Here is a 6,202-nt window from a genome sequence, read left to right on the forward strand (position 1 = left end):
ATGGCAGACGCGGCGGTGGCCGGCCGCCGGCGCCGTGGGGCGGCGCAGTCGCCATCGAACGCGCGCATGCAGGCCCCCAGGTCAAGGGCGGCGGCGGCCGTTCCTGCGAATGGATAAGGCCTCCAAGGAGTCCCAGCGGAGGAGCTGAGTCATTGAAGCCAGGGGCATTTTAGTCTTTTTAGGTCTCATTCTCTCACCTCCAATACTGCAAATGAGTTGTTTAATGGATCCAATGTGCAACGTACAAAATTTATGACCCAAGGTGTCCTACAGACTATATCAAAGAATAGAGTGCGCAGCGCACAAATAAACATTTTGAGAGTGTCCTGTACACAAAAAAACCCTAAAAAAGATACCTATCTGAGTGGGCCCAATCCCAACCAGGTCCCACCTCTGGTCTTGGTCACTTCCCTCCAACCAAACTGGGGACTCCATGACTCGAACCTGACTCCGACAGTGAAACCCTGCCGGTTGGTTTGGTGAGCTGTGGCTTTAGTCTCCATTCTTTGCCTTTTTGGTAGGAGTTAATACAAGATGTTTGATAAGGTCTTTTTCGTGATTGGTCGTGTAGGAATTCAACAGGAACCGGGCACCAAACCAGACACATGCATGTAATAGGATGGAAGCAACTGGCACCATATTGATAGGATCATCAGATCAATGGTGCGCACACCCATCACCTCTCCCCACTCCTCTTTGAAACTAGCTGTTCTTTAGTTGTCCAGTCTTCCCATTGGTTAATTGGGTATCACGTCATACAGTTACAGTCTGGTACAGAAACGACAGAAGATAAAGATGACATAAGAGCAACTTTTGGTGTAGGATAAACATGAAGCAAAAGAGACTTTCTTCGTCTTTTCTAGTTGGCAGGTGACAACTTTTATATTCCGGTTCGGTAATAATGGAAATGGGGTAAAGGACCTGAACGGGAAAAAGGACTACTTGTATGTTCAGTATGAAGTGCACGTGCTAAAAAAAATGCGGGAAAAGTCCAGTTTACACCCTCCAACTATCGCAAAAGTCCGATTTTCAACCTTCAACTACGAAACCAGATAACATAGGTCATCAAACTGTCAAAACCGGGCAAATTTGGCCCCTGAGTGGGTTTTGAAGGTGGTTTTCCATTTTGTGAAAATTAAAAATATTCAATTTTACATTAAAAAATTTATAAGTAATTCATTTTAAGTCAAAAAATTATGAAATGGGTATCAAAATTTTTCTAAAAATGTAACATATCTATTGTCACATGACTTGTGAGCTATTCAGATCTATTTTTTTTATGTTCATAATATTTGGCTACTTGCAGTTATGCCTATTATTTTTAATAACTAAGATTCAAATGGAGCAATAATAGATAGGTTACCTTTTTAGAAAAATTTTGGTACTAGTTTCATATTTTTATGATTTAAAGTGAATTATTTTTTATTTTTTAAATCTAATTAAATTTATTTAATTTTTTTTAGAAAATACAAAACCACCTTCAAAACCACCCCAAGGGACAAATTTGCCCGGTTTTGATAGTTAGATGGCCTATGTTGTCCGGTTTCGTAGTTGAAGGTTGAAAATCAAATTTTTATGATAATTCGAGGGTGAAAATTGGACTTTTCCCAAAAAAATGCACAGTTGTACTTTAATTCATTTTAGGCCAAAGCTCTTGGAAGGATAATCATAATCATGATCAATCTACTCCGGCCAGTCTGAATAAAAGGTGACTAGCAACCTTAGTGGGTAAAGCTATGGACTAACTGTTTTGTGAAGCAATTTTTTTCTCTCGATCAGCTACTAAGATAGGTTCTGGAATGAACTGCATAAGCATAACCAATAACCCCCACGACGTCAAGTGTGAAAATTGGAATTTTTGGATCATCCATGATATACTGATTGAAATCTGTAACATTTACAGCCACTGCAATCTTCAGCTACATATGATCGAGTTGCAGATTGATCGTGCGCAGGAGGATGGTTGTGTGGTGTTCCGCGATGGCAGCTCAATCAAAGCCGATGTCATCATGCACTGCACTGGGTATAGAGACTTGCAGTATCCCTGCAAGCTGCAAGCCCATTTCTTATACTAGTACACAAGCAAACAATCTTGTGCTACTTTGCCTGAAGCTGATTGTGTGTTTCCTCTATTTCTGTCTTGACTGGCTACTCGTATGATTTTCCATGTTTTCCCACCGGAAGTGGCTCCTCAACTGTCCTTCATTTGGATTGCCATGGAAGGTCAGCTTTGCTGCAAACTGCTGCTTATCAGTTCAGATGCACTACTAAGTGGCAACTTGCCTAGCGATCCTCTTATAAGATATAAACCTTCAGCCTCTGTTCCATTCAGGTTATTCCTTTTCCACTGTTTGAACTCCAAAGTAAGTGGGTTCCTAAAGTTCTATCTGGACGGATCGTGCTTCCATCTAAAGAAGAAATGATGGAAGATGTGAAAGCTTTCTACTCGAAACTAGAAGCACGTGGATGGCCTAGGAGATTCACTCATAACTGTTCAAACTACTAGGTATCCTAGATGTCTGTCAATAGTAAAATTTAGTGGTGGTGCGGTGTGTGTGTTTGCTGTACTCTTATGTACATTTCTTCTTCTTAGCGCAATGATCCACAATTCTCCTAGGGAAAAAAAGTGCTTTGTTACTTGGCTTCTGTACCGTACCGTGTTACATTGATATCCCTCTGTTGATGGTATTTTTGCTTTGGTTGCAGTTTGAGTACGATGATTGGCTTGCTGAGCAATGCGGCCATCCACCAAATGAAGAATGGAGGAAGCAAATGTACTTGCGGCCATCCACCAAATGAAGAATGGAGGAAGCAAATGTACTTGTAGATCATTGCGTTATGGTTGAAGAATGGAGGAAGCAAATGAAGATTTCAAGAAGTACTTCCAGAATCCTTTTCATTATTCTCATCCTCTATTCAATCAATGTGCCGACTTGCAAGTGGGTGTGGAGTGGTCATATGGAGCTGGTGAGAATTTCACAGGTGATATTTCTATTTGCAGGTGACCAAAAAGAACACGATGAAAACTGATGCACCAGCAGGGAATCGAACCCGGGTCTGTACCGTGGCAGGATACTACTCTACCACTAGACCGCTGATGCTTTCCTGAAATTTGCTTTGTTAACTTTTACTTGTCGGTATACTAAGATAGTAAGCTTTGCAACTATCGCTCAAGCTTCATCTTGTGATGATCGCAGCGCTACGGGTGCTTTTGTGAAAATTGCTGTATTTAATCATAAATTTGGAAGCAATCAAAATTGCAACTACAAGACGAGCTTCATCCTATGAAGCATGAACATAGGCACTATGGCAACTACAACCATAAATCTGTGCTTGTTCGCAGCACCAAAAGTGGCCTCCATCATGTTGTAAATTTCATTTCTTGGCTCCTAACTGGGAGAGGACGCACATTCAGTACCTTACCTTGAGTAAGGCATCGTGAGCCTTACCTCCTTGCATCCATCGTCCAAACATCATCCAAGAGCTCTAATCGTTTCAGCCCAGCATTTCAGCTAAAGAAAGCATCCGAATATCAGCAGAAGTGCAATAAAAAGTATGAACCAAATTAAAGTTTAGTTTTATCAATTGTCAACTCAGATTTGGAAACAATTGGTGCAAATTCCACAAGTATCTAACATACACTAATTTTTCGTAAGTCACCAGATTAAGTTTTGAGAAATGTTATTAATATTATAAAAGATGTTTGGGGTGTGAAAGGCAGCCTTCTATGGTAAATAAGAAACTAATTTTAGGATCATGTTTATTTTCTTGAATTTATTTATTTCATCAAACACTATAATCTATTAGTTATTTGAGAAAGAGATTCCTTTAGCAAAGTGTGCCAAATTATTTCTGAGTAACATGGATTACTGCCCAAATGAATTATGGTTTCAATTAAGCCTTTATTGTACACAACTAGAGTGGGCCAGATAATATTTTTTTTAAGGATGAAAATTTAGTGATACTTAAACTTACCTATTACTCTTTCTTGTAGATCTGAGAGATGGCTAAAGATTAACACATGGCTTATAGAATAAGCAAGCTTCAGAGTAAGCATATTGTAATTTCTTTGTAGGTTAGGCTTTGAAGGGTCAGGTCCAATCATGCTGCAATATGGAATTTTAAGTGCATCAATACCTTGCCAGCATCGGCATGAGAAAATTGCAAAAATAGGACTTGAAACAACGCGCTTCGCATATTTGCCATTCCAAACATCGTCATCATAAAAATAGGACTCTAAACATCAACCACTTGATTATACTGAAAGAAGAGATAGAGATGGAGAGAACAACCGCAAAACTTTCATTGATCTCTCTTGGAGTTTAAATACATGCGAGTGTACACTGAGCACGGGCATGCCGGCGTTCCCGGTCATGCGGGCGACGCGCGCGTGCAGTTAGCGGCGGGCGAGTCTACGCTGCATGCGCTCATGCGGTGCCGCGTCTTGCGCGGGGCGCGCAGCGTGGCCGCGTCGTGCGCGGAGCGCGCGGCGTCGCGCGCCGTGCGGAGGCAGTTGCATCGCCTCCGCTATCATCCCCCCTCAATCGCAGCGTTCGGCACCGGAACGCAGAGATTGGATCGGAACTCTTCGGACAGCGCCGTCGGGAGGCCTTTCGTGAAGATGTCGGCGAGTTGGCGCGTACTGGGAACGTGTAGAACACGCACGTCGCCAACGCTGACCTTCTCTCGCACGAAGTGGATGTCGAGCTCAATGTGCTTCGTCCTCTTGTGATGAACTGGGTTGCGCGACATGTATGTGGTAGAAACATTGTCGCAGAACACAAGCGTGGCCTTGGCGAAGCCGTGGTGAAGCTCACCGAGCAAGGAACGAAGCCATGTGCACTCGGCGACTGCATTAGCGACGCCTCGGTATTCAGCCTCTGCGCTTGATCGGGATACCGTCGTCTGCCGTTTCGCCGACCAGGACACCAGCGAGTCTCCAAGGAACACGCAGAAGCCGGACGTAGAACGCCGCGTGTCGGGGCAGCCGGCCCAGTCCGCGTCTGAGTACGCGGTGAGCGTCGTCGACGGCGAGGCGCGAAGATGAACACCGAGCGACGGAGTGCCCTTGATGTAGCGCAGGATCCTCTTCAGCATGCCGGCGTGTACCTCAGTAGGAGCGTGCATGTGAAGACACACTTGTTGCACGGCGAGCGCGATGTCGGGCCGTGTGAGTGTGAGATATTGTAGGGCGCCGGCCATGCTGCGGTAGAAGCTGGGATCGGTGACCGGCGTGCCGTCCTGTGTCGATGCCTTCGCCTTGGTGTCGCAGGGCGTAGCCACTGGTTTGCAGTTGGCCATGCCAGCTCGCTCGAGGAGATCGTGGACGTAGCTGGACTGCGAGAGGAAGAAGCCGTCGGAGGAGCGATGGACGTCGATGCCCAGGAAGTAGGAAAGGGCGCCCATGTCCTTGACGGCGAACTCGGATTTGAGGCGGGCGATGATTTGCTGGAGAAGAGCCGTGGACGATGCTGAGAGGATCATGTCGTCGACATACAGTAGGAGATACGCCATCCCTGCAGGAGAGGAGAAGATGAACAGCGACGAGTCCGAGCGGGCCTGCTGGAAGCCGATCGTCTGGACAAACTGCGCGAAGCGAGTGAACCACGCGCGAGGAGCTTGCCGGAGGCCGTAGAGGGATCGTCGAAGTTCACACACAGCGGTTGGGCGTGCGGAATCGGCGAATCCCGTAGGCTGTTGACAGTACACGCGTTCCTTGAGGTCGCCATGGAGAAACGCATTGGAGACGTCAAGTTGGTGCGCTGGCCATTGCTTGGAAGCAACGACGGCAAGCACTGAGCGGATGGTGGCGGGCTTGACGACCGGCGTGAACGTTTCCCCGAAGTCGATGCCGGGCCGTTGGTTGAACCCGCGAACGACCCACCTCGCCTTGTAGCGTTCCAGCGTGCCGTCGGAGCGCAGCTTGTGCTTGAACACCCATTTGCCGGTGATGACGCGTGCTCCCGGAGGTCGGTTGACGAGGGACCAGGTGCCATTGCGCAGCAGGGCATCGAACTCGGCTTGCATTGCACCGTGCCAGTTGGGGTCCTTTAGAGCGACGCGAACTGACGACGGCACGGGTGAGACGGTTTGGGTTGTGGAGTAGAGGGCATATTTGGGGTTGGGTTTGTATATGCCGGCTTTGGCGCGTGTGAGCATGCGATGGCCAGTGGGTGTAGCAGACGTGCGCGGCACAGGGTCA

The 6,202-nt window shown here is 46.5% G+C and overlaps 1 pseudogene; it reads left to right on the plus strand.

Annotated features, from left to right (window-relative positions):
- Window positions 1–4,011, plus strand: LOC120689285 (annotated as a pseudogene).
- The last annotated feature ends 2,191 nt before the right edge of the window (window positions 4,012–6,202 follow it).

Source organism: Panicum virgatum, chromosome 9N (assembly GCF_016808335.1).
Source record: "Panicum virgatum strain AP13 chromosome 9N, P.virgatum_v5, whole genome shotgun sequence".
Lineage (NCBI taxonomy): Eukaryota > Viridiplantae > Streptophyta > Magnoliopsida > Poales > Poaceae > Panicum > Panicum virgatum.